Consider the following 26,771-nt stretch of genomic DNA (forward strand, 5'->3'; position numbering starts at 1 on the left):
CTACAGGAGGACTTACTTTGTTAACTTTAAATCTTACCGAGAGACCGAAGAAAAAAGTTGAGATAGAATATAACGGACAGAAAAGGTCATTTTCAGGTCTGCTGGATACTGGAGCAGATTCCAGCATTATTAGTCCTAGCTGCTGGCCTCATCACTGGCCCTTGCAGCTGGCAGCCACTGCCGTATCCGGGGTAGGAGGATTTACCTTGGCAAGCCGTTCGCCCCCCCTTCAAGTTCACATCGACGGCAAGCAGCTGACGGCGACTTTCTCAGTGGTGCAGTTACCACCTACTGTTCAATGCCTTATAGGCCGGGACATTATGGCTCAGCTAGGGGTTGTTCTAACAAATGAACACCCTTTGGAGTAAAAGCCATTGCTTGGACTTTCCCAATTCCCATCACCTGGGTCGATGACACCCCGGTATGGGTTAAGCAATGGCCTTTGAAAGGGGAAAGTTTACAACACGCACATCAGCTCGTTTCAGAACAGTTTCAACAGGGACATTTGCGTTTGTCTACCAGCCCCTGGAATACTCCAATTCTTGTAATCAAAAAGAAATCAGGGAAATACAGACTGCTCCATGACTTGCGTGCTGTGAATGATCAGATGGAACCTATGGGCTCATTGCAACCTGGATTACCTAACCCAGCCATGATCCCGATGGATTGGCCTTTGCTGATTATTGATCTCAAGGACTGCTTTTTTACTATTGCCCTTCACCCGCAGGATATGCGACGATTTGCATTCACATTGCCCGCGATTAACAAAGAAGCACCTGTGGTAGCTAGGGAAGAGGCGCTGCGGAAGATTTCGCGATGTCACGGGAAGCTAGGACCTTCGGTTCCCCATAGATAAGACCCTCAGGTACTCATAGATAAGAAATTAACATAGGAATGTGGTCCCACTAACAATAGGAATGTTGCCCCACTGAAGCCAGTAACTTTCCATCCCTTACCCAGTACTTTTCCATCCCCTACTAACCATAGGTAAGAAGGACAAACCCCTTTTTGACGTAGAGACCCCTAAGACTATAAGACCCCATGAGAAGAAGTAATAAAGGCCTTTTGACCGTCCACCACATTGGTGTCTGCGTATGTCATTGGCCCGAACAGCCCTAGAGAGAGGGCTGTCGAGCTGTACCTCAGAACCAGGTCGCCTGCCTTGGTCTAGAAGGCAACATTTGGTGCCGGGACCCGGGACAGCGGCTTGCGCCCGGCGAACGGGGACACTCCTGGAACGAGGACGGCGGCTGCGACAGCAGGACTGATCGCAGCGGGGGGGGACGCCCCCCGGACCAGCTTGGACAATGGAATCCACAGCGAAGGTCGTAAGTCAGGCTCATGAGCAATGGGGAATTAAAGGTGAGCTCAGGAACTCTACTCTTGCTATTGCAAGGCTCCTAGAGCTGGGGACGATCGAACGTCCGGTAAATATATTATATTGGGAAGCGCGGGAGAAGTGCACTGCCGCCTCAGCAGAGGACTCTAAGTCCGCAGGCAGTGGTAAAAACCTGAAAGCGTGGGGGAAAGTAGAAAAGGCCCTACGCAAGACGTTAGAAGAACAGGAGACGCGGAAAGCCGCGTGTACACGTTTATTAGCTACACCAAAGCCGGGGGTGGGGGCCGCGACGCAGACTGCCTCTGAGAGCGATCGGATTGAAGGCGAGAATACTCGGGGGCCGGGCGCGTTCCACCCCTTCCCGAGCCCGAGCCCAGACCCCCCAGAGCCCCCAGGAGACCCCCCGGAACCCCCAGGGGACCCCCTGACCTTCCCGCGGAGCCCGCCGGGTCCTAGCCCCCCCGCGGAACCGTCCAAAAAAGCCGCGGTTTCTCTATCCGTCTCTTCCCCGCCGGCCGCCGGTCCGGCGCAAGAAGCAGAGCAGCGCGCGCGATGCTTCTGGCAGGGACTCGCGGAGGAGGCGCGGAACAAGGCCGGATTGTCGGACCCCGCCGGGATCGGTAAAAATTCGTCCCCGCCATATGCGTTTAAAAATGGCGCCGAACCACATGGCGAGGGCGGAAGGGAGGAGGCGGGGGGCGGAAACGGAGTCAGCCTGCTTAACAACGCATGCGCGGGTGAGCGGGGAGACGGGGCGGCCCCCGCGGAGGAGCGTAAGAACAACCAGAGCGCTCTATTCAAATTAGGTCCTTATAGGGTAAGGACCTCCCCCGGCAGGAGGCGGGGGGAGCCCGGGGGAGGGAGCGGCACCACCCCCAAAGGGAGGAGCGAGGTCGAAGCTGAACAAAATGGCACAGGGCGCCGGAAGTGTACCGGCAGTCAGCCTCCGGCTCAGAGTCAAGTAACAGCTGCTCAGACAGCTCAGAAGAGCCGACCGAGTCCGACTGGGACTCGGAAACCGAGAGAGCAGAATTAATGCGGTTTCGAGCGAAACCGAATAAAGATTTAAACAATATCGAGAAACAATCGCAACACAAACTCAGCGATTGGGGAAAAATAAAAGCAGCCTGTGGGGACCGGGCACCGGCAGCCTCCATGTACGCTTTCCCGGGGGGGGTTGCCGGAGCGCGGGGGAACCAACAAAGGGCATATACCCCAGTTAACCCAAAAGAAGCCAAAGCGATTTCAGAAATAGGGATCAACTCAGCTGTAGTACACACTCTTGAGGATGACCTTTCTAGCAATAACGATCTGCTCACTTTTGATATTATGCAAATAAGCCGCATGCTTTTTGATGGGGCGGGGTGGATTGTATTTAGGCAGAAATGGCAGGACGACCGCGTTAGCCCAGGCTTCCGGGGAAGGGCAGCAACTCAGCGAGCTGTCCCCAGCCGGCACAGCTTTCCCTGGCAGCACCCTCACTCCAAGCATCCCGGCCCCGGGGAAACGGGATGTCCTTTCCATGTTCGGATTTCGGATTACAAATTTATCATGAGGGCCACTGCCGTGCACCCCCTGCTGCCAATCAAATTGACTTGGATATCATCAGACCCTGTATGGGTTGAGCAGTGGCCCCTGACAGAGCCTCGAATGGCAGCCTTGCTGGAACTGGTCGACCGCGAACTGCAAAAGGGTCACATAGAACCCTCCACCAGCCCATGGAACACCCCTGTATTTGTGATCCCCAAGAGGTCCGGACAAGGCTATCGTCTCGTCCACGACCTGAGAGAGGTGAACAAGACGATCCGACCCCTGGGTCCAGTCCAGACACTGCTACCCGCGAACTCAGCCATCCCCGAAGGGCAGCCGTGCGCAGTACTGGACATCAAGGACTGCTTCTTTTCAATACCCCTGCACCCTGAGGACAGAGAACGATTTGCCTTTTCCGTGGCGTTTCGGAACGGCGAGCGGCCCAACCTTCGCTTCCAATGGAGAGTGCTTCCACAAGGCCTAGTCGACAGCCCGACCATATGCCAGATCACCGTGGACAAAGCACTGACGCCGGTCCGACACTCCAATCCCACCGCAACCATCATCCAGTACATGGATGACATCCTGGTTGCAGCACCATCAACAAGCCAAGTAGATGACCTGGTGACCACAATCACAGAGACCCTTCAGGCCAACGGCTTCGAGATCGCGAGCGCAAAGATCAAGAGAGGACCCTGCGTGACCTTCCTGGGAGTAGGAATCACAAGCTCCTACGTGACACCCCCCGAGATGAAGGTCAACTGAGACATCAAGACGCTCCACGACGTGCAACGCCTGGTGGGATCGCTGCAGTGGCTTCGCAACGTTGTCCTGATTCCTCCCGAGGTCATGGACCCTCTGTACGAACTCCTGAAAGGGAAGAACCCCTGGGATCCCAAGGAGCTGACACCACAAGCAACGAGCTCCCTCGACTTCATCGAAAACCAGATGTCCACTGGCACGCTTGCCAGGTGGAACCCAGCCATGCCACTGGACTTGTACGTCCACTTTACACCGAAGGGGGGAGTGGGAGCAGTGGCTCAAGGACTCGCTGAAAAAGCCCGACCAATCCAATGGGTGGTCCTCGGAAGACCCGCTCGTGCATTTTCCCCGGGAATCGAATGCATCGCCAGTCTCATCATGAAAGGCAGGAGACTCGCCTTGAAACACCTAGGGACAGAGCCGACAAGCATCCACCTTCCGTTTCGCAAGCAGCCGACCTCGGAGTCAGCCACAATATCAGAGTACCTGGCCCTTGCTCTCTCCAGCTTCGGAGGAGAAATCTCCTACTCCTCCAAGCCACCCTGGACGAAGCTGCTGACCGTGGTCGACATGGACATGCCACCGAAGGTCAAGGACAGACCGCAGCCAGGACCAACGGTCTTCACAGACGCTTCCTCCACGACTTCAACCGCAGCAGCAGTGTGGCAGGCAGGAGAGCAATGGCACTGCGTCAAAGCGTGTGACCCCACACTGTCAGTGCAACAGCTGGAGGCAGCAGCAGTGGTTTTGGCGTGTGGACTCTTCCAAGACGAACACCTCAACATCGTAACGGACTCTATATTCGTGGCAAGGCTCTGCCTAGCCATGGCAGGACCAGGAGTGTCGACATCAGCAGCAGCCCTAATGCTGGAAGAAGCACTTTCCTCGCGACAGGGCACCGTGTCAGTCATCCACATCAACAGCCATGACCCAGTCAAAGGCTACTTCCAGACCGGCAATGATAAAGCGGACGCCGCAGCAAAAGGCGTTTGGACCCTGCAAAGAGCTCGTCAACTGCACGAGTCACTCCACATCGGAGCCAAAGCACTGGCGAAGAGATGCGGAATCCCGACGGCGGACACAAAACACGTGGTAGCCACCTGCCCTCATTGCCAGAAGTCACCCCCTTGGACCTACGGAGTCAACCCGAGAGGTCTCAAGCCCTCAGAAATCTGGCAGTCAGACTTCACCTGGTGCGAACTGATGAAGCCCCGAGCATGGCTTGCAGTGACAGTAGACACTTATACCGGGACGATCATAGCTACACAGCACCCCAAAACCAACTCCAAAAACACAATTCAGCACTGGCTGACAGCCATGGCTTGGCTTGGTATCCCCAAGCAGATCAAAACGGACAATGGCTCCAATTTCATCTCTAAACAAGTACAGGAATTCGCTGCAAAATGGGGCATCACGTTAGTGCAAGGCATCCCACACAACAGTACCGGGCAGGCCATAGTTGAGAGAGCAAACCAGACCCTGAAAACCAAGATAGAAGTATTGGCAAAAGCAGAGGGCTTTGCCAATGCCATTCCCCCAGGAGATCAGGCACGTATGCTGGCAACCGCTTTGCTGGCACTGAATCAATTCCCTAGGGGAGATGAAACAAACAGTCCCGTCCAAAAACAGGGGGCCACTCGAGCGCTAGAAGAGGGCCCACAGGTAGTGATCAGAAACGAACTAGGCGAGTGGGAACGGGGTTGGAGGCTGATGCTCACGGGGAGAGGGTACGCAGCTGTCAAAAAGGACGGCAAAATCATGTGGTGTCCACTTAAGTCGATTAAACCGGACCTTCATAGCGAGCAGAATGAGACTGACGAGAATTGCGAGTGTTTGTTTACAGGACCTGCTCGTGGGACGTCCTCGTGACGCGTACATCCCGGTTCCAGACGAAAGTGACAGACCACCAAGCCGTCAGGCAGCACCCGAGAGACCCGTACGGGTGAGACCCAAGCACCAAGGGTGTTTCTGTGTGATTTTGCTGTTGGGGCTTGTCGCCAGAGGGCAAGCCAGCCCAGACCACTACCCCCATCAGCCCTTCAGGTGGGTCATGCGACACCTTGGTAGTGGCAAAGCACTCAGAGAAATCACCACACCGAACACTCCATCCTTCGTGCTCCGCATCACCGACCTGTTTCCAGGACAGCCAAGGGCAAACCCCTATTCCCTACACGCCAAACACTCGTACCTATCCTACTGGTGCCCAGCTTCAAACCCTGGGAAAAGCTACTGCAATCACCCAGGGTGGGGATATTGTGGGCACTGGGGCTGCGAAACCATAGTTACAGATGCCAGACCGTCGGGGCCTGGGTGGGATCCACAAGAGCCAGACAAATTCTTACAGTTCACCTGGGCACCCATCGGCTGCAAAATACCCTTCTTCTTTCGCGAAAACCCCCATCGAAACCAAATTAAAATCCCTAACTTTCGGGCATGCACTGATTACAACATGACGGTCCTGCATCCAGACCACCCTAGCTGGGCCACAGGCAGAACATGGACAGTGGTCCTTCAAGGGTCAAAAGAGAGGGTGAACGTGCAAATTATCAGGCTCCAGCCGTCAGCACCCCGAGCAGTCGGACCCAACAAAGTGATTAAAAGCGTGCCGAAAGGGAGAAACATAACCTACCCCAAAACCTTACCCACAGGAGTCAGCAATGTCCCGACCGGTCAAGCGGAAACCTTCCAGATGAGTCGCTTAACCGGGTCAGACGCAGACCCAATCCTTCGTATGTTAGAGGCTACCTTTGTATCCCTGAACGAATCCAACCCTAACCTAACCGAATCCTGCTGGCTTTGTTACGATGTCAAACCCCCCTTTTACGAAGGAGTCGCTTTAGACACTCCCTTCAGTTATTCCACAGCCGACGCCCCTCACCAGTGCAGATGGGACACCCCTCGCAAAGGAATCACCCTGAGTCAAGTCACAGGCCGAGGCAGATGCTTTGGCAATTCAACCCTAGCTAAGCGGGGAGGTAACATCTGCACCAAAATTGGCAGGCTGAACAGGAAAAACAATAAGTGGGCAGTCCCATCCGCATCGGGGATGTGGGTTTGCCAGCGATCCGGAGTGAGTCCTTGTGTGTTCCTTCCCAAATTCAATGACTCTAACGACTTCTGTGTCCAAGTTCTGATTGTTCCTAGGGTCTTGTACCACTCAGACGAAGAGATGTACCATCTTCTTGAGGGACCCAGCCGGATCCACAAAAGAGAAATAATGACAGGTATAACTATTGCAATGCTGCTCGGCCTGGGAGCAGCAGGAACGGCCACGGGTGTCTCAGCCCTAGCGACGCAGCACCAAGGACTGTCACAACTGCAGGCAACGATTGACGAAGACCTGCAGAGGATTGAGAAATCCATCTCCTATCTAGAGAAGTCGGTCTCCTCACTCTCCGAAGCGGTCTTGCAGAACAGGCGAGGCCTGGACCTCCTGTTCATGCAGCAAGGGGGCCTGTGTGCCGCCTTGAAAGGGTTTCTATGCAGACCACACGGGAGTCGTGAGAGACTCCATGGCAGAACTCCGGAACAGACTGGCCCAGAGGCAGAAAGACAGGGAGGCCCAACAGAGCTGGTACGAGTCCTGGTTCAATCAATCACCTTGGCTAACCACTTTGATTTCTGCCCTGATAGGTCCATTGGTGATGCTGTTTCTAACAGTCACCTTCGGACCATGCCTGCTGAACAAGCTGGTCTCATTCGTTCAGAGCCGCCTGGAACGGACCAACATCCTGTTCATAGGGCGACAACAACTGCTGTGAATTCAACCAGGGAATTCAACCAAAGAACACTGCCAGTCACAAGATTTTCAAAACTTGTCTGGCAAAAGCTTACTCAGGTTTCCCAAAATCCCTTTCCCTTGTCAAGTCACAACTTTATACCTCAATTCAGTATCTATGTACACGACTACCTCATTCATTTGTGAAAAGGGAGGGGGAGATGTGGTAGCTAGGGAAGAGGCGCCGCGGAAGATTTCGCGATGTCACGGGAAGCTAGGACCTTCGGTTCCCCATAGATAAGACCCTCAGGTACTCATAGATAAGAAATTAACATAGGAATGTGGTCCCACTAACAATAGGAATGTTGCCCCACTGAAGCCAGTAACTTTCCATCCCTTACCCAGTACTTTTCCATCCCCTACTAACCATAGGTAAGAAGGACAAACCCCTTTTTGACGTAGAGACCCCTAAGACTATAAGACCCCATGAGAAGAAGTAATAAACGCCTTTTGACCGTCCACCACATTGGTGTCTGCGTATGTCATTGGCCCGAACAGCCCTAGAGAGAGGGCTGTCGAGCTGTACCTCAGAACCAGGTCGCCTGCCTTGGTCTAGAAGGCAACAAGCACCCGATCAGAGGTTTGAATGGACCGTTCTTCCGCAGGGCATGCGGAACAGCCCCACCTTGTGTCAGCTTTATGTAAGTGCAGCTTTGCAACCTCTCAGAAAGCAATGGCCTAATACCGTGATATATCATTACATGGATGATGTATTGTTTGCTCAGCCGATGCCTTTCACACAACAACAAGTCCAGGAAATAAGAACAACACTGGCACAACATTCTTTAGTAGTAGCTCCTGAGAAAATTCAAACAACTGCTCCCTGGAAATATCTGGGATGGTCTATGACAGAACAAATTGTTAAACCTCAAAAGCTGCAATAAAAAACAAAAATGACTACCTTAAATGAAGCAAAGAGATTCTTAGGTGATTTACAGTGGTTAAAACCAATGGTGGGGATACCTAATGAACTGCTTGATGAGCTGCGTCCACTGTTAAAAGGAACTGATCCAGCTCATCTGGTGTGCATCACTGATAAGCAACAGCAGGCCATTCAGAAAATTATGGACTGTGTTATGCATGGACATGTTCATCGAAGGGATCCAGAAGTACCCATAGATCTGACCATCTGGAAAGGCTCACAATATCTTTTGGGAGCACTTACACAATGTAAAAAAGAAACAGGGGAAACACGGATATTAGAATGGATCTCCCCCCCACTACAGCAAAGCAAGACTCTTCTTCAAAAAATTGAAATGTTAGCAAATTTGATAAAGAAGGGCAGAGAAAGGATGTTGCAGGTAGCTGGGTCAGAACCAGCTGCCATCAAGATTCCAATGAAGAAGGATACCTTGGACTGGTATTTGACTAATTCAGAGGAAATGCAGGAAGCCCTTTTGGGTGCATGTTGCCCTATTGAAACACACCAGCTTCGACCAGCATCTGTTCAATGGATAGGGGACTGGGACTGGATAACTCGTCCAAAGCGAGAGAATTCTCCTATCTCAGGTGCTATTACTGCATTTACAGACGCTGGCAGGAAATCAAGAACTGCTGCAATAACCTGGCAAGAAAAGGGAGTATGGAAGCATCATATTCTGCAAGCAGAAGCAGTGGACAGCCTACAAACCATGGAACTGTTAGCAGTGGTATGGGCAATGGTACAATTTAAGGAACCTTTGAATGTTGTTACAGACTCTCTGTATGTAGCAGGAGTGGTAGCAAGAATTGAAGATGCTTCCATAAAAGAGGTGCAAAATCAAAGACTATATGAACTACTATTGCAGCTAAAAAGAGCTACAAGATCCAGGGAACATGCTTATGCTGTAATACATATTAGAAGTCATAAATGGAAGGTTGGTTTAGGTGAAGGAAATGATAGGGCAGATAGATTGGTTACTATTACCCAAAGTACACCTCTGTCAAGTCACCAATTGGCTCGAGAAGCTCACTCAATGTTTCACCAGAATGCAAAAGGCTTAAGCAGAGAATTTAAGATAACACTCTCAGAAGCTAAAGCCATTGTGAGGGCTTGCCCTATTTGTAGTCACCATAATGGGGGAAGTGGTTTAGGCCTAGGAGTAAATCCACGAGGCCTGCAAACAAATGAATTGTGGCAAATGGACGTTACACATGTCCCTAGTTTTGGCAACCTAAAGTATGTACATGTGTCCGTTGATACTTATAGCATATATATATGGGCAACAGCTCAGTCAGGAGAAAAAGCTATACATGTAGAAAGACATCTGTACAGTTGCTTTTCAGTGATGGGTACACCAAAAAGAATTAAAACAGATAATGGTTCTGCCTATACTAGTCATAGAATAGGGAAATTCTTTAGAAATTGGGGGATTGAACATGTTACAGGTATTCCTAATTCCCCAACAGGGCAGGCCATCATTGAAAGGGCACATGGTACCTTAAAGAAGTATTTAGCCAAACAGGAAGAGGTAACTGACCCCCACTCCAGATTACTAAAAAGCTTATTTGTGATCAATCATTTGTGTGTGTTTGGTGATGTAGGGCAGCCCCCAGCAGAACTACACTATAAGCCACCAGAAACTGGTGAGCAGGAAAAAGAGGTATGGGTAAAATACCGAGACCCCAAGACAGGGCTATGGAAGGATCCTGCTAAGGTCCTGTTCTGGGGAAGGGGATATGTTTGTATTTCCACCCCTACAGGAGCATTGTGGGTACCTGCCAAGTGGACTAAACCTGTTCTTGATGCAGCGCCTGGTGGATCAACTCACAGAAGAGGACAAGGACCGTCTGGAGAAGAAGCTGTTCCTGATCCTGAGACCACTACTGCTTCAACTGAAGGGACACTCGAAGGCGATTGACAGGGCCATAACACGCAGTTGCCGGACAACCAGGGAACTGATTGACATTATTGAATCATTATCATCTTTCCATATAAAAGGACCGGCAAAAGAGAACTGCCTTGAATGTCACAGCCCACATTGTGCTGCTTGGGTTGCACTGTGTTGTGGGGGTTGTGACAGGACTTTTTGGGTGGATCAGTTGTCACTTTTTCATTTATGGTGTAATACCTGTAATTATGAACATAACTGGGAACATAATTGGGAGTGGGCACTACGGAATGAAACAGGACTAAACACTGCCTCAGCTTTAGCTCTTTATGAGTCACATGAGCAGAAAATCTTGGCTTATTATCGGTGGGAGGTACAGTGTATTTTGAAAAGGGTTAAAGCTCAAAGTGCATCATATATTACCTCTGTAAGGTGTAGAAAACTGGTGCCTTTAACACAACATTCCATTGTAGTGCCTATAAAAGGAGATCCCAATCAGGCATTAGACAACTGCATTAGAAGGTTACAAAGGTGTGGTCTTCGGGCCTCGGGAACAGTAAGGTTAAAAACTGATAAGAAGAAGAAGGTCAAAGTAAAACCAGAAAAATGAGGTTTCCTTTTATTATATTACTTGGTGTAGTGGTAGCTGAAGAATTAAAAGTAACACATTTTAGTCAATCTAGAGATAATGTATGGTTAACACTTGCTAGGCAGATTAATCAGACATCGCTTTGTCTCAGCATTGGAGGAGTTACTAACCCCTTTCGAACATGTTTGGTAGGACTTCCAGTATGGTCTCCTCAAGAATTCTGCAGTTTTATTAACAACCGTGCCTTATGTATGAGCAGTATGGTAAATATTAAATTGCCTAAAGGGTATACTGCCAGTCAGAGTGACGGCTACCGTCAATGCCTGTTAATTCAATCACTTAATATTCCTTTGCATTCTCCACCTGAGGAGTTGGAGCTTTTCGGGAGTGCAAATGCTAGCATGACCAGCACTTCCGACGGTGAGTGGTTTAGCTTTGATTATTCTAATCCTCAAAAGATGAATCCACATACACAAACGTGGGCTACCCTGGATTCAGCCCTAAAGCCAAACATAGTGTCTAAACAACTCTACAATCATTGTAAAGGCTCTAGCATCATAACACCTAAGAAATTACCTACGGGTATATTTCTAATTTGCGGAGATAGAGCCTGGAATGGTATACCTGCCCAGCCTCAGGGTGGACCTTGTTATTTAGGCAAGTTATCTTTATTCCATCCTAATATATCTGTGCTAATGCAATTAAGCCATAAGATAAGCAGGCAAAAGCGTAGCTTACATAATTTAGACTGTAGTCAAATAGGAGATCCGTGGTTCTGGAGTAAATTTAAGCAAGTGATGGTTTCAGCTTTCCTACCATGGGGTGCTGCCAGCAAAGCATTGACTCTAGCAAAGCAAATAGGGTGTTGTGCTAAGGGTGAACTGAATAAAACTTCACAGATATTAGATATGTTAACTTCAGATGTACAAAGTGTTAATCACGCTGTTCTACAAAATAGAGCTGCTATAGATTTCTTATTATTAGCACAAGGCCATGGGTGTGAAGAGTTTGAAGGAATGTGTTGCATGAACTTATCTGATCATTCTGTATCTATTCATGCTAAGTTAAAAGAGCTACGGCTAGGTTTTAACAAACTTAAGGAAGAAGAAGGATTGGGTATTGATGAGTGGCTGAAAAGTTTCGGATTGGGACCCTGGCTAAGAAACCTTATAACATATGCTATAGGGATATTAGGGGTACTCTTATTACTTTTACTTATATTACCTTGTTTCTGTAGCTGTATTCAAAAGATGGTTAGTAGGATGATAGAGAATACCTGGCAAACTAACCTCCTTTCTCTTAAAGAAAAAAGCGGGGGAAGTGTGGAGAGTTTAGTTCAGGCATGGCTTGAAGAAAAAGGCCATGAAGCCATGAAACTGAGAGAAAAGTAACAGGTAGCTGTGAAGCAGTTCCCAGCCTGACTTCTATAAACAATTAGACTCTTTCAGGCATCATTGTATAAACAATAAAGTTCTCAGGCAGTCTTCTCATAACAAGTGTAACACTCTCTCTGGGAAAAGATGGCACCCTGAGAACAGATGTGGAAGTTTTGGGAACCATTCGCATCACAGTGAGAACACTGGTTTTGTTTTGTGTAAACAATCAACGGTGTAGTAAAACAAAAGGTGTGGTTAGAGTTTTCTCTGTTAGCCTATCATAAACCTGTATTTCAGAATATGCATGAAGTTCGTTAACACTATTATTTAAGCTGACTGATCGATCAATAAATCGAGTTCGATGCATCACAGGATGGTCGTTCTCCCCTCATTTCAACAACTGGCCAACTTAATGTACAGTTCTGCAGTCCCTGTAAATGTTCATACATTAGTTGTATGATCCAGTGTGTCGCTTTCAACTCAAAATGTTTTGTGATTCTGGGATTACAATTCCTGTTCTGCTTCTCTCATTCCCCTGTTGTCTATAATCCAAAGAGAAAAAAACTCCTTTGCAACAGTGTTTGAACAGTAAAGTAAAACCAAGACATTTATTGGAAGATTCCAGGTGTCCCAGTGGGAAAGGGCACACCCAGCTCCTCATTTCAACAATTTATTAAGGTTGATCATTAGGATATTTAACAGGAACATCCAAAAGGAGATTCAGTTTCCCTAGTTACATGCCCCTGGGTCAACCCATTGGAGTAGGTCGAAAGGCTTCTTTGCCTTCACTTTTTATAATGACTGCTCATATTCTGCTCATTCTCAAAACCCAAAATGTTGCTATAGGTCCACTTCCTATAAGACTATATAGTATTTCAGGACTATATAAAAGAATAGGACTATACAGCATTTTACGAATATATTTAGACAGTCAGGGTTTTAAGAGAAAAGTAAGGAAACATACTAGAGTTAATTAAGGATTAAAGCTATATAAGAATATAAGAGTGGTTTAATACAGTTAAGAGTTTAATAGAGTTAAGTAAGGATTAGAGTATTATAACTGTATAATAGTAATTTCAAGAACTATGAATATATAAAAATGTATAAAATACAAAAATCTTTTTGTCACCACCCCAACTTTCACATCTTTCTCCAAGTAGGAAATTGAAAACACTCTCAGGAAAGCTCCTGATCTTTATAGCAATCCCAGGCTTACCTTCTTTGACAAGTGTCCTCTGGAGCTGTGTCCAGGCTGATCTGGAGCTGGGAGCAGCTCTGCCCCACCCAGCCCCTCTCAGCAGCAGCCCCTGCCCTGCTCAGGGTGGCTCCTTCCCCCCACAGCTTCTCCCCAGCGCTGGGAGCAGCTGCCAGGGCTGGCTGAGAGGTGTCCCTGGCAGGCAGCAGAGTCCCTGCCCCAGCACAGCGCCCTGGGCTGCAGGACCCTGCTCTGCAGGACAGCCCTGGGCACCCCTGGCTGCAGCCCCGGCTGCTCAGCCCTGCAGCAGAGCCTGGAAACAGGAGCTGCCTTGGGCTGTGCCTGGGCTGGGGCAGCAGGGAAAGCCAGCCCTGCCCTGGGGCCACAGCCCTGCCCTGGAGCAGCTCTGAGAGTCCTCCTGAAAGGTCCTCAAAGCCGTGGGATGTGCCAGCTCCAGGAGATCCCTGCAGGAACGGCAGCTTCTCTTCCCACAGCCAGGGAATGACTGTTTCAAACCTGGGATGATTTCTGCTCTAGTCAGCCCTGAGTGATCTCTGCTCTGTGCTCCCAGCCCAGGCTGAGTTTAACCCCTCTGTGCCCCTGTGCTGTGCCCGGGGTGGCTGCATGCAGTGCCCCAGCCCTGCTGGGCTGTGCACAGGAGCTGCTCCTGGCCAGAGCTGTCTGTCTGCAGCGCTGTCCTTGCCAGGAGCTGCCTCTGTGCCAGAAGCCTCTGTGCAGGTTTTTCAAAGGACTTTGGGTTTGGCTTTTGCCTTGGAGTCTCTGAAAGGTTTATGCAATCATGGCCTCCAATTATCTGCTGTAATTAGTCCCTAGAGAGGCTTTGTCAGTAACAACACTCAGTGGGGCTCATTTATGCTTCAGGGTACTTGAGTTTTTTCAAAGTACTTGATGTTTCCCTTTTTATACATACTCTATGAGACTTTGTGCAATCATGGCCCCAGTTATCTGCTTTAACGAGTCCCTTGAGAGCTTTGTACTGAAACTTAGCAGGGCTCATTAATGCTTTGAGATACTCAAGGTTTTTAAGGTACTTTATGGATTTAAGAATACTTTTAGGTACTTTTAAGGATTTTCCTTTCCTCACTGAGTCTCTGAGAGGTTTTTGTGCCATCCTGGCCTCCAATTCTCTCCTCCAAGGAGTCCATGAGGAGCCTGTGTTGGGTATCTTTCCCCTTTCTGTTTTACAACAAAGATGGAACTGAAAGAATTTTGTAAGACTTTCTAAAAGCATTCAAACAATCATGGGAAAATTAACAATACAACAACAACCACTAAGAGAATGAATAGTCCTGTTTTAGCTAGACATCATCCAACCCTTTAGTCCCTTGGACTGGAAGAGTTTATTGAACCAGTCTTTTTTTTCCACTTGAAGCTTCTTAAATCCTTCCTTCAGTACCTGAATGCTCTTGTGGATTGACTCGCTGTGGCTGGAGACGTTCATGCAACACATGCCCTCAGAGTCTACACAGCCATGCCCCTGTGCCCAGAGTAAAAACTCTATCGCTGTTCTGCAAGGTGGCATGTTTGATGGTCTCTATGTCTGAGAGCAGGCCACTCAGTGTGAGGGAGGTAGCATTGGTTTGCTGACTTTACAGGCACCCAAGATGGTCTGATTGTCCTAAAGCTTTAGCTGCAGCCACCCAAGTAAGTCCACATTGGGGATGCTACCATCCAATACCTGGATTAAAGCTTGCAAAGCCATCTCTTTGATATCATCCAATACTTCTCTAGGGATACCTGGTGCTTGGTCATCTGGTAGGCTGTGTTGTCCTTCTCCAGCTAGATGGTTGATTCCGCTCTTGCCTCATTATTGGCATAGTCGCTATTAATCGATTTAGTAAACACTTCCATCCCCCTTTTCACAGTATTCTGTATTCTGTAGGTGACACCAACATAGTCATAATATTTATTAAATCATAGAGAGTTAAGACATGTGCTGTAAACATGGGCCTCATTAGGCCATTAAAACAAGGGAAGTCCCTCCTATGGTCTTTAGCTGCCCTACACAGATCCTTGATTTCCCCTCAAACCAATGGCTGATACCTGGGATTCTGACCCCTTCTTTCATAACATATGGGGGCAATGTGGGGTTTTGAGACTCTTTGCCACTCTCCTTCCTTAACTGCTTCCTTCCGAATCCTTTCCTAGGGACCTTCTGGGGTTGAGGGGAAAGGTGGCTCTGGGGAATCCAAACTGTCTTCCGGGGAGGAAGAATACCTTGGAGGAGAAACATTTGGATTAGAAATAGTGTGACAGTTGGCTTTAGTATCTTTAACCATGGGGTCATATTGTTGCCGGAGGGTGAGGCAAAGGGCACTGCCATTTTGTCAGGTGTTGGCAAGGAAGGGCCTTTCCATCCTTCCTAGGATGGAAAACAACTAGGCTGGCATTCTGGAGGCATGGCCCAGGGTGGAGGTGGAATGATTGACAGTGGGGGTGTGACCCACAGTTGTGGGGGTGGAGTCTGGAGGTTCGTTCAGGCGGAAGAGAAGGTGTGGTAGCAGGAAATGGAGGAGCCAAGATGGAGGGAGGATGATCGGGCTCTCGAGCCACGTTCAGGATCCTTCCATCTTAACTCTCCAGGGCATGATACTCCAAGAGAGCATGGCCATCGCCATCTTGGACCATCGTGGAAGGTCTGATAAAGGCAGGTTTGGGGCGAGCTCCTGAGTTAGGAGTGACCAATGGATTGAGTTTTCAACACACTGCTGGCTGGTGAAGGGTCTCAAGGGTGGTGTGGATGATGGGGAGTATGTGAGATGCTATGGAGTCCCTTTTGATCAAAAGGTTGTATAATTTAACTTCCACTTAGTCTCAAAATTCAGTGGTATGGATTTTGACACCAGAGGTGTCTGGAAATTTTTTAATGATCCCCCTCGTCATTGATTTTTATTCGTTCTTTGAAAATATTTCATCATGACCAGTGAGAATTAAAGCATCCATATACACTCTTTTCTACTGTGGACATATGGCTGACCATTTTTCTTTCTTTGCCTTATGGAGAAGAGCCACCGCAACACCTCAAATTAATTATGGGACATGGGTGCATACTGTAAAAACACAATGGCAAAATGGGCAAAAAATATCTTGCATTTCCCCAAACCCACCTGCAATCCTATGCAGGTGAAACCATCGTTGTCCTTGCCGATCCTGGGCAAGGTCCCTTGAAGCAACAATGAATTCGCCAGGCCCGGCACAATCTAAAATCCCAGGGAGCACTGGCCTATCCATCAGCTAACCCCAGCTGACGTGACTGACACAGGGATCCCGGAATGTCATGGCCCCTTTTGGGCACCAAATGTCCCAATGAGGGTGGCTGTGACAAACATCTCTGGCTCCCTGAGTTCAGGGTGAGTGTGGCGAAAATGAAAAGGAGCAGGATCAATGGAGTTGTTTAAAAGGAACTTTAATAACAGGGTGAAAAATAATAAACATGGAGAAATCCAGCACACTACAAGGGGCAGGATCCTAAAACCTGAGACAAAGGGGAAGCAGCAACAACTTGGGGCTAGAAAACTAGAACAATAATCATATAGAAGAAATAAGTAACCAATAAACCAATAGGGGAGTAGAACTTGGACAACTTAGCATAACAACACTAAAGGCTTATGGGGGATTTCTCAAGCTCACTCTAAGGTAAAAGAATGATTCCTAGGACTTGAAACTCACATCCAGTTTTTTGGGGGTAAAATCTGTCTGATTCTGAGTTACAGCTGGGCTAACTCCCACATTGCTGATTTGCACTGGCCCCTTGGGACCATGCAGCCGAACAGAGCCACAATGATGTCATGGTTCCATGAGGCTCCACAGTGTCACAATGGTCCCTTGGATCCATGGTGCTTTGCAGTGTTCCAAAGGCTTCTTCATTTCACAAGGCTCGCAAATGTCACATTGGTCTCCATAGGAAGAAAGCCATGGAGCCCCCATGTTTCAGCAGCTGATGAACGGCAACCACCAGAGGCCAAGGCAAGCCTGACCTGTCTGTCCTGGCAGTTTTGCTTGGAGCAGCCCTTGGATATTCAAAATTATGAATATGGAATCCTAATTTCAGACATTTGTGCCTGGAGAAGGATGATTTTTTCCATACAAAGAAAAGCACAGAGCCCATTCCAGTATTCGGAAAATAGATGAATGCTGGCACTAAGGAGTTAAAGACCAGCCAGACCTGTCTGTCCTGGCACCTTTTGTCTGGCACCAATCCTTGCATACACAGAAATTTGGAGGTGGAATCCAAATTTTGACCATGGACACCTGGAAAAAATGGACAGTTCTTTTCCATAAAAAGGAAAGCCCAGAGCCCTGGTGTTTCAGGGGCAGATGAGAGTGGCCTTCCACATTCCAAGGTCAGCAAGACCTCTCAGGTGACCCCTGGGAGACCAAGGCAGTCATACCTATTTCATGTTCCCTTGCTTCCACAGGGCCCTGCAGTGTCACAGTGGCTCCTTGCTTCCATGATGCCCTCAGGTGTCATAACGGCCCCTTGGTTACACAAGTCCTTAAGGATCTTAATGGTGTATATGGTTCCACAAGGCCCCACAGTGTCCTAATGGTCTTTGGTGCCATGAAGCCCCTCTTTATCACCATGGCCCCTTGGTTCTATTGGGGCTCAGTAGTGCAACAATGATCCTCTTGGTTCCACAAGTTCCTATAGTGTCACAATGGCCCCTTCCTTCCATGAGCCTCTGCAGGATCGCAATGGCCCTTTGGTTCCATGGGGCCCCACAGTGTCACAATGGTCTCTGTGATTCCATGGGGCCTTGCAATGCTCTCCACAGATCCACGGTGCCCTGCAGGATCACAACGGCCCTTTGGTTCCACAAAGCCCCGCTGCTTCACACTGGCCCCTTGGGACCATGAAGCCCACCAGACCCACAATGATGTCCTTGGTTCCATGAGGCCCCACAGTGTCACAATGGTCCATTGCAGCCATGGTACTCTGCAGTGTCACTATGATGCCCTGCATTTCACAAGGTTCCCGAGTGTCACAATGGTCTCCATGGCTCCTCAAGACCACACAGTGTCACAGTGGACCCTTGGATCCATGGCACTCACAGTGTCACAATGATCCCCTTGGTTCCACAGGTTCCTACATTGTAACAATGCCCTTTGGCTCCACAACACGCTGCAGTGTCACAATGGTCTCGATAGGAAGGAAACAAGTGAGCCCCAGTGGTGCAGGGTCAGATGAGAGGCAGTCACCAGAGGCCAAGGCTGGCAAGACTTGACTGTATTGGTAGATTTTTTTGGAGAGTAACCCTTGAATATAGGGAATTTTAGAGGTAGAATCCTAATTTTGGCCATGTGAGCCTAGACAAGAAAGAGAGTCCTTTTCCACAGGAAGAAAAGCACAGAGCCCCAGTGCTTCATGGTCAAATGGGAAGTGGCCCTTGGCATGTCAAATTCAGTGGGACCTGTCACACAGTCCCCAGGAGGCCAAACCAGGCAAACCTGTTCCATGTTCCCTTTTTTTAAATGCTTCCCCACACTGTCACAATGGTCTCCTTGATTCCACGAAGTCTTGCAGTGTCACAATGGCTTCTTGGTTTCACGAGCCCCAACAGAGTCACAGGGTTCCCTTGGCTCCACGTGGCCCCGCTATGTCACAATAGCTCCTTGTTTCTATGGACCCCAGTGTTTGATTACTGACCCTTGCGCCCATAGGGCCCCTGAGTTGCACAATGATCTCCTTGATTCCATAAGGTTCCATCACTATGGAACCTTAGACCCACATTGTCACAAGTGACTCATGGCTCCATGAGGTTCTATATTGTCACTCGGGTCGCTGTCATAGGCTGGATGAGATCGATGTCCCGAGATACCTTGGGATGTTTGGAATACCCATGTGTGGCCAGGGCCGGGTCAGGCTTTGGTTCGTGGTGGGATAGAGCCCCGCCCCTTGTCCTGGCCTGGCAGAGCTGTCAATCACACAGCAGATGCTGTGCCAACCCCACTCTGATTGGCTGAGTTGTCAATCAATCACACAGTAACAGCTGGTGCCTAGCCTGACTCTGATTGGACAAGCAACTGGCAGTCCCACCCCAGGGGCGGGCCCATGAAGGTCCAGGGTGTTAAAAGCCAGAGCACAAGACCAGCCCATGGTCTGGATCCTGCCTTCTCCAGGGGTTCTTCCATTGGTGACGCTGGAGCCCAAGCAATTGGTACCTGTGTGAGTTTCTTTCTATAGATCTTCTGTCTTTCTGATGTTCTCTATTTCTTCTCCTTCTAATCCTACTTACCTGGAACATTTTTGGGTAACTAAGCATCTTAAGGGTTAAAGGTTTTTAGGTTAAAACCTTTGCCAAATTTCCTTGACTGTCCATATTTTGCCAGTAAAATTTGTTGTCATTTTGACCTCTTAGCTCAGTTGATTAGAGCATGGTGCTGGTATCACCGAGGCTGTGGGTTCAATCCCTGTGTGGGCCATTCACTTAAGAGCTGGACTTGATGGTCCTCGTGGGTCCCTTCCTAGCAAGAATGTTCTTTGCATCTGCCCATGCTGAGAATATCTGGTTGGTGTTTCCCCTGTGCACCAAACTCAAGGAAAGGAAGCTTTGGTTATCCCCAGCATTTCAGTGCTTTGGGCTGTTCCAGCCCTGCAGGCTGACAATGGCCTCTTGTTTCCATGAGGCCTCACAGTGTCCCACTGGCCCCTTGGTTCCATGGGGATCTGCAGTGTCACACAGGTTTATGACAATTGTCCTTGCTGTCCCTCACATCCCCCTGGCCCACAAACAGCCCCGAGCCACTCGTGAGGGACAGGCCCTGCTGGCCCAGGCTGGGCTCAGGGCTTGGCCTTTCTGCTTTCCCCAGCCAGCCCAGGTCTTGCTCAGCATTGCAGTTCCCTGCTCAGAGCCTTTGGCTGCCTGCAATCCTGGCCTCAAGGATCTGCGCTCATCAGTCCCTGGGGAGCCTTTGGCACTCCCTGCCCTTAGTGGGGCCTAGCCATGCTCCAAGGCACTTGGAGTTTTGCTTCTGAATTCTTGAGCAGCTTCTTCATCCTTCTCTCAGTGCCTAAGGGTCCTGGACTCAGCCCCAAATCCACTGTGGGGATCATCAAAATACAGAAAGCCCTCAGGAGCTCTTTTCCTTCCTTCCTTCCTTCCTTCCTTCCTTCCTTCCTTCCTTCCTTCCTTCCTTCCTTCCTTCCTTCCTTCCTTCCTTCCTTCCTTCCTTCCTTCCTTCCTTCCTTCCTTCCTTCCTTCCTTCCTTCCTTCCTTCCTTCCTTCCTTCCTTCCTTCCCCTTCCTTCCTTCCTTCCATCCATCCATCCAGGGCTTTGGCAGCTGTTTTGAGTTCTGTTAAGGAGAAAAATTTCAAAATGCACCTCATACTTTTTTTATTTATTCAAGTGAGTATTTTTTATTTTCCAGATCAGGGAAGAGCTGATAGAAGTATTCTCCAGGTGATCCTAATGTCAGGAAATCCCCCCCCCTGCAGTCAGACCTTTGCTCTGTACCTGGCCGCACCCAGCCAGACGTGAGCAGAAGGAAATGACACTGACTGCCCAAGCTATAAAAACCCTTGTGACCCCTCAATAAACACCCGACAAGAAGGGGCGGGGTTGGAGCCCAAGAAAATGGCTGAGCAGCCCGGAAATGTCCGGCCAGTCGACTTCCGGCTCGGACTCTGACTCGAGCAGGGACGGGCTCGAAAGGTGGTCGGAGGATTCCGACACCGACTCGGGCTGTAACAAAAAGGGAGCAGCAGCATACAAGACCACTAGCTGCAGCGCTTCAGCGTGGGTTAAGGGGATATCAGAGAAAGATCAAACCCGCTTACAGACTGGCGGAAAATAAAAATGGCTTGCGCGAGTGGGCTCCATCTGCCACACTGGTGTTCCCAGTCTGTGTGGGGGGGGCAGGCGGAAATCAAAGAACCTACTCCCTGGTAAACCCGAAAGACATGCAGGCAATTGTTAAAGCGGTTGCAGACAGGGGGATTAATTCTGCCATGGTTTCCACATTCATTGACAGCGTTTTTGGAGGCGATGATATGCTTTCCTTTGATATCAAACAGACTTGCAGACTGATTTTCGATGGGGTGGGGATGATGGTTTTTAAACAGGAATGGGAGAACAATTGTGTAAAGCAGCTAGCCTTAGTAACAGGGGCAGACCATCCACTGCACGGCTCCAGCATACAGAGGCTAATGGGCACAGACCCCACTATGATCATACCCCAGGCACAGGCTGAGGGCCTGTGGGCCCATGAGGTTATGACAACAACCCATGCTGCCCGAGAAGCCAGCCGTGTTTTTTCCGAAGTAATAGTGGAAATAGCATTTTAGTGGACCATCGCCATGGTCCACTAAAAAGCAGAGTGAGAGTGAGAGCTTCACTCAGTTTGTGAACCGCCTCCAGGCAGCATTAGATTCCTCTGCATTACCCTCAGAGGTGAAGGGTCCTGTGCTAGCAGACTGCCTACGCCAGCAATGCAACTCAGCCACCAAGGACATTTTAAGATCACTGCCACCCAGGTCCAATGTTGCTGCTATGATCAACCATGTTGCAAAGGAAGAACACCTAGCTCCCATCCAAGCAGCAGTTCACACTGCAATAGCCAGTGTGATGGCATGCTTTAAGTGTGCCCAGGCAGGCCACGTGGCAGTAAACTGCCCCCAGTCGGACGCCCCCGCAACCCATACGCCCCACTACCAGGAAAGAGAGAGAGACTCCCGAGCAACCCGACATCACCTGAGAAGCTCGCACCATCAAAATCAAAGCGGCAATGGTATCTCTGTGTGATCTTGTTTCTAGGGTTAGCAGGCGGAGGATAGGCAGACACAAAACATTACCCTCACCAGCCATTCAGGTGGGTTCTATGCTATCTCTCAGGTGAGGGGGTCATCATAGAAATTGTCACCGCCAACACCCCATCTTTCGAGTTCAGGCTAAAAGACAATTTTCCCTCGCATACAGGGCACCCCAAATTTAAGGAAGACAACATTATTTCAGACCTACTAGTGCCCTGCTTCCAACCCAGGAAAAAGTTACTGTTATTACCCAGGATATGGATATTGTGGATATTGGGGGTGTGAAACTATTGTGACAAGCAATAGATGAAAACCAGAACAGCCTGATAAGTTCCTGCAAATTAAGTATGCTCCCCACGGCTGTCTCGAACCAAAATTTGATATGGATGGGTACGTGATTTTGCCCCAAGGTGGGAAACAGCACATCTGCACAGGCTATATAATGACAATCCTGCAGCCGAGCCATTATGGCTGGGCCATGGGCAAAGTGTGGACAGCGTTTGTTTATCTCTCTCGCCACATCTGGGTGAACATACAAATTATCAGATTCCTACCTCCAATATCCCAATCAGTCGGACCCAATCCGATTCTTGCAATGAGTAGACCCAGGAAGGGGATCACAGCTAACGGTAGTTCTAGCCACAAAACACAGATGCTAAAACTAACCTCCTCCCCATCCGATCTCTTAGCTAAACCAACCCTCTCCAATCCATTCTTAAGCGTGTTAAATGCTATCTTCTTATCGTTAAACCAATCCAACCCGAACATCACGGAGTCAGGCTGGTTATGCTATGATGCACAACCCCCTTTTTACAAAGGTGTTGCCCTCAATCTCCCATTCATCTTCTCAAAGTCAGACAATCCATGCCAATGCAGATGGGACACCCCCTGGAGAGGCATAACCCTAAGTCAGGTTACTGGCCAAGGCAAATGCTTTGGCAATGCAACCTTGGCAAAGCAGATGGGCAACGTCTGCCGGGAATTCGTCAAACTTAAGGGAGGGAAGTTCCAGTGGGTGATCCCAGCTGCATTGGGAATGTGGGTCTGTCAACGATCCGGGGTAAGCCCATGTGTACCCCTTGACAAATTCGATCATTCTACTGACTTTTGTGTCCAAGTTTTAATTGTCCCCAGAGTCCTGTATCACCAGGAAGAAGAGGTGTACCGCTTGTTCAAGGAACCCGACCAGCTCCACAAACGAGAAGTGATAACAGGCATCACCATTGCAATGCTCCTCGGTTTAGGAGCTACCGGCGCTGCCACAGGCATCTCGGCCCTTGCAACACAACATCAAGGACTGGCACAATGCAGATGACTGTCAACGAGGACTTGCAGAGGATCGAGAAATCCATTTCTTCCCTAGAAAAATCCCTTTCCTCGCTCTCAGAGGTTGTCCTCCAAAACAGGCGAGGACTGGACCTTTTGTTCATGCAGCAAGGAAAGAGGAATGCTGCTTTTATACGGACCACACCGGAGTCGTGAGAGACTCCATGGCCGAACTGAGAAACTGACTAAACCTAAGAAAAATGGACAGGGCTGGTTTGAGTCATGGTTCAACCGGTCCCCATGGCTCACCACCCTCATTTCTACCCTAATAGGCCCACTCGCTATAATCTTACTAACCCTAATCTTCAGGCCTTGCATATTAAACAAACTGGTGCTATTCGTTAAAAAGCATTTAGAAACGGTTAACATTATGTTTGTCGAGCGTCGACAATTACTTTAAGGTGTGCCAGTTACTAACACACTTACAATTTTATACTAAATTTACTAACCCATGAAATTTTGTAACCTCTACATTTTATAACTTCCTATGATTTTTGCTAATCATGAGGGAGGGGGGAAATGTGGAGAGTTAGGGATCTGCGTGCGGAAGAAATCGGGCTGTACGGTCAGTCAGGACATCCCCCCCCCTGCAGTCAGACTTTTGCTCCATACCTGGCCACACCCAGCCGGACATGGGCAGAAGGAAATGACACTGACTGCCCAAGCTATAAAAACCCTTGTGACCCCTCAATAAACACCATTTGCTGTCCACCATGTTGGTGTCAGGAGCATATGGACCGAGTGACCCTGGGGTTAGGGCCACCATGCCGCACTAAGAACCAGGTCGCCACGCCTTGAGAAGGCAACAGGGTCAAGGTGCTTTTCTTTCTTATGGGAAAAAAGCGCCTTTCACATCCAGGCACCCATGACCAAAGTTGGGAATCCACCTCCAGAATTCCCTATATCCAAGGATTTCTCCCACACAAAAGCTGCCAGGAGAGACAGGTCTGGCTGGCCTTGGTTTCTGAAGAGCTGTCTCTCATCTGCCTTTGAAACACTGGGGCTCTGTACTTTCCATCTTACTGAAAAGAACTCTTCTTCCTATCCTGATGCCCATGGCCAAATCTGAGATTCCACCTCCAAAATTCCCTATATCGAAGGATTTCCCCCAGATGAAAGGTGCCAGGAGAGAAAGGTCTGGCTGAGTTGGCCTCTCAGGAGCCTTCTCTCTCTGCTTCTGCCCCTGAAACACTTGGGCTCTATGCTTTCCTTCCTGTGGAAAAAACCATTCTAGATATCATAGATATTTGCAGAAATGGCCAAAATTGGGATTCCACCTGCAAAATTCCCTATATCCAAGGGCTGCTTTCAGACCAAAGCTGCCAGGACAGAGAGCTCTGGCTGGCCTTGGCCTCTGATGGCCGCCTTTCATCTGGCCCTGAAACACCAGTGTTCCGTGCTTTCCTTCCTATGGGAAAGAACCGTCCTTCTTCTCCAGGCCAAAACTGGTATTCCACCTCTAAAATTCCCTATATCCAGAGATTGCTCCCTGACAAAATCTGCCAGCATCATCTAATCTGGCTGCCCTTGGCCTCTGGTGGCTTCCCCTCATCTGCCCCTGGAACACTGGGGCTTGGTTGTTTCCTTCCTATGGACACCACTGGGACACTGTGAGGACCTGGTGGAACCATGGAGACCATTGTGACACTTTGAGATACCATGGTGACACCATGGGGCTTCATGGAACCAAGAGACCACCATGGCTCTGTGGGGCCTCATGGAACCATGGAGACTATTAGGACCCTTCAGGGCCTCGTGTAACCACGGGGCCATTGTGACACTTCAGGCCCTCATGGAAGCAATGGAGCCACTGGGACATTGTGGGGCCTCATAGAACCAGGGGAACATGGAACAACTCTGGCTGATTTGGTCTCCCAGGGGGGACCTGACAGGTCTGGCAGATCTTGGAATGTCAAGGGCTGCCTCTCATCTGCCCATGAAACACTAGGGCTCCATGATTTCCTTCCTATGGAAAGAACTGTCTCTCTTTTATGAACCCCATGGACAAAATTGGTATTCCCCATTAAAATTTTCCTGTATGCAAGGGTATTCGCAGAGGAAAAACCTGCCAGGTCTGCCTGGCCTGGGCTTCTGGTGGTCATATCTCATCTTCCTTGGAAACACAAGGGCTCTGTGCCTGCCTTCCTATAGAAAAGAACTGGCCTTGTCCTGGGGCCATGGCAAAAATTGGAATTTAGTTGCCAAAATTCCATCTATCCTGGGATTGCTCCCAGACAAAAGCTGGCCAGATAGACAGCTCTGCCTGGTCTTGGCGTCTGGTGATATTCTAAGACTATGAGCAGAATGTTTTCATCTGAAAACACCTTGGTGAGGGCAGAAAGATCTCCCAGGCTGGGATTTGCAGGCCTCAAGAACATAACTCATGTATGGAGGCTGATGTGCCAGGGCTCACCTGTGAAGAGACTGAGGATAGAACAGCAGTGGCCTGGAAGGGCTGGAAGGGTGGATTAGGAAACAGTTGAGCTTTTTCTCCATAATGGGAAACAGCCAGATAGAGAAATTATACCACAAATGCAGAAGGGGAGACCAAGACTGGACATGAGGAGATGAGAATTTCCCTCCCAGGGCAGGGCTGTGGTGCAATGCATCCCCCAGAAGGAGTCTGGGTCAGCCCCAGGCTTTGTGTGGGCAGGCAGGAGGCAGAGCTGTCGGCAAAGGAAGGGGCCAGCCAGGTGGGGCAGCCAGGGAATGCCGACAGCCTGCAGGGACAGAGGCGCAGGGCAGGGACACCATGGGACAGCCTGGGCTGCACAGTGCACAGGGATGGGCAGCAGCTGCAAGACAGCCCTGCCAGAGCCAACTTGGGCAGCACTTTGGCCATGGCTGCTGGCCCTGGGCCTGAGGCAGGAGCAGGAGACAAGTGACCCTTGCAGGCTTGGGGCCTCATTGCCTCCTTGTCGCTGCTCAGCAGCCTGGCAGGGGCCGCTCCATGCTCCTGCCCTTGCCATTGCACATCCCCACATGCCAGTGCCCATCCCGGGAAGAGCCCTGAGCAAGGAGGGAGGGACAGGATCTGCCTGGCCAGGGGCTGGGGCTCAGGCCTGGACCCTTTGCATTCCTCAAACACATCCAGCTTTGCTCAGCACCAGAGACACCTTTGCCTTGTTTGTCCCCAGCTGTCATCACTGCCTCCAGTGTTCTGCTCTAAGTGGAACCTGGGGACACTTTCCCAGTCGTGTCTCTCCACAGAACCCATTAAAACTTTTTTTAAGTTCAGTGTTTCGATTTAATTTTGAGTTCTTGAGAAGTTTTTTGAACGCTCTCTCAGGGACTG

The sequence above is a fragment of the Melospiza melodia genome, unplaced genomic scaffold (assembly GCF_035770615.1).
Source record: "Melospiza melodia melodia isolate bMelMel2 unplaced genomic scaffold, bMelMel2.pri scaffold_70, whole genome shotgun sequence".
Classification (NCBI taxonomy): Eukaryota; Metazoa; Chordata; class Aves; order Passeriformes; family Passerellidae; genus Melospiza; species Melospiza melodia.